This window comes from Equus quagga, chromosome 1 (genome assembly GCF_021613505.1).
Source record: "Equus quagga isolate Etosha38 chromosome 1, UCLA_HA_Equagga_1.0, whole genome shotgun sequence".
Classification (NCBI taxonomy): Eukaryota; Metazoa; Chordata; class Mammalia; order Perissodactyla; family Equidae; genus Equus; species Equus quagga.
The window spans coordinates 19,540,047-19,542,649 of record NC_060267.1 but is presented as its reverse complement, the minus strand read 5'-3'; positions in this window follow the sequence as shown (position 1 = coordinate 19,542,649).

Below are 2,603 nucleotides of genomic sequence, written 5' to 3'. Positions count from 1 at the left end.
ATCCTTTTTTCTAACTAGTTTTTCATCTGTTTTTCCCATTGATAAGTTGTAATTGATTGTTAACTTATCAATTTAACTGCTATAATGACATAATATATTAAACATGCTCTATCATAGCTGATTCCAACTTGTAGACTTTCTTGAAATGTTTTCTCATGAAATTTCTTGTTTGAAATATAGAAATATTAATGTTTATGTAATCGTTTGCTCAAATTTTCTTATGAAGATCCTATTTCCCCTAAGTTTAGAAAATCATTTCGTTAATATAAGGCCAGTAATAATATCATGTTTGGACATTTTATTTTGTCTCAGGACTTAGTTAAATGCTTTACATTCACCATTCCACTAATTGCTGACATTGCGTATTACTATACATGAAATAAGTTTGATCAATCTCATTATGTAGAAGAAAGACTGAGGTGAAAAGAGATTTAAAAAAAACTTCAACAACCTATCTGAAATGACAGATCGGATTCTAGAAACTGTGTTCTTAATTATCATCACAAATGGAAAAATTGAAATAAATTAATCCCATTTATTTATGTAAATAATAACTTGCTCCAGTTTTCTGCAGACACACACACACACACACACACACCTATTTAGAGGGAACTCTTCATCCTTCATGCATGCATGGGCATACAGGGGTCTACGTGCATCGATGACCATTTTCAGTTTGAGAGGCTACAAGGAGGCTCTGCAATCTAGAACTTCTATTTCTCACATAATCTTTATTCAGATCATCAGGATTTTGGTTATGGGAAAGGCTTTGAAGATGGGATCATGGATAAAGAATTGATAAATAAGGGCTCGGGAGTCACACTTGCTGGGTAATTAAGTCTGGGCTGCACCTTGTGTTATCAGATACCAAGCAACTAAGATTAGCCAAAACCAGGAATATCTGGGGCACCACAAGTAATTCCGGAAGTTACAGCCAGGATACTCATTCAAATATTCCCTGGCATGAAATTCTTTCAAGCATCCCCCTTGTTTATATTTCTAGAAATGTCGACCTGTTCTGGAATACACACCCATAGTAGTAATGCTCTTCAGGGCAGACCCAGGGGTCTACAGTGAGTCCCAATCACTTTGTCTCCCCCTTGACATCTCTGCAGTCTTGCAGCAATTACATGCCCTCCTTTCTGAGTGAAAGCACCCAAAGTAATAGCAAAGTGAAGACAGGCTCCACATCAAATATTTCTAAACATCCAATTTGCATTCCAACTAGGGTCATGAGCAGAGGAGAGCAGCTACCGTTAGTGATTTCAATGTGATTTTCTTACACCTTTCTTGATAAAGGCATGAACATAATAATAACAAAAGCAGCATTAGCAGCAACAGATTTGGTCTTTGATAGTGCTTCACCCTATGTGAGAATTTAGGTGACTTTTTCTACACCTATAACCTCAAAGAATAAGAATAATAATAATAGTAGGCACTTTGAAGAGCTTTATACATAATTTCATATTTAATTCTAAAAACTCTCTGCGGTGCTGTTACTATCTGCATTTTAGACACAAGGATATTGAGGCACAGAGCTTCATGTATCTTGTTCAAAGTCATTTAGCAAATTAGGGGTAAACGTGGGATTTGAACCTAGTCTGATGCAGGAGCCCACATGTTTAGCCCCTGCTCTGTGATGTCCACTTATTCCCAGGCATCAGTTTTTCAGAACTACTCATGTTTTACCAAACTTGGCTTGATTTTTCTCAGTCCTGAGTCTTTGAATTCATTGTTCACACAAAATAGATGTCTCTCAAAAACACATTTTCCGAGACCAATTTTATGCTTTCTTAAAAAATTTGTTCAGGTTCCCTCAATGTAATATCATTACTGACCCTAGTTAAATCAGTCTGTGCTCCCACAGCATTAATTACATTGTTTTATAAATTCTTCCTTTCGTATCCATATTCTTCAATGGAGTCGGAGCATTTTTTTGCAAGTTTGAGGTTTATAGTACAGTTTTGTTGTCTATAATCACCGTACTGTGCATTATGTCTCCAGGAGTTATCTACTAGTTGCAAGTATGTACCCTTAAACAACATCTCTCCCATTCCCCTGCCCCAAGCCTGTGGTAACCACCATTTTACTTTCTGTTTTTACAATTTTGGGCTTTTTTAGATTCCACATATAAGAGAGATCATATGGTATTTGTCTGTCTTTGCTTGACTTATCTCACTTAGCATAATGTCCTCAAGTTCCATCCATGTTGTTGCAAATGGGAAAATTTCCTTTTTTTCTCATGGCTGAATAGTATTCCATTGTATGTATATGCCACATCTTCTTTATCCATTCATCCATTGATAGACACTTAGGTTGTTTCCATATTTTGGCAATTGTGAATAATGTGACAATAAACAAGAGAGAGCATAAGGCTGTTGGATACCCTGTTTTCATTTCCTTTGGATTTATATACCCTGAAGTGGGATTGCTGGATCACAAGGTAATTCTATTTGTAACTTTTTGAGGAACCTCTGTATTGTTCACCATAGTGGTTAAACCAGTTGACAATTCCAGCAACAGTGCACAAGGGTTCCCTTTCACCACATCCTTGACAACACTTATCTCTTGTTTCTTGATGATAGCCATTCTTACAGGTGTAA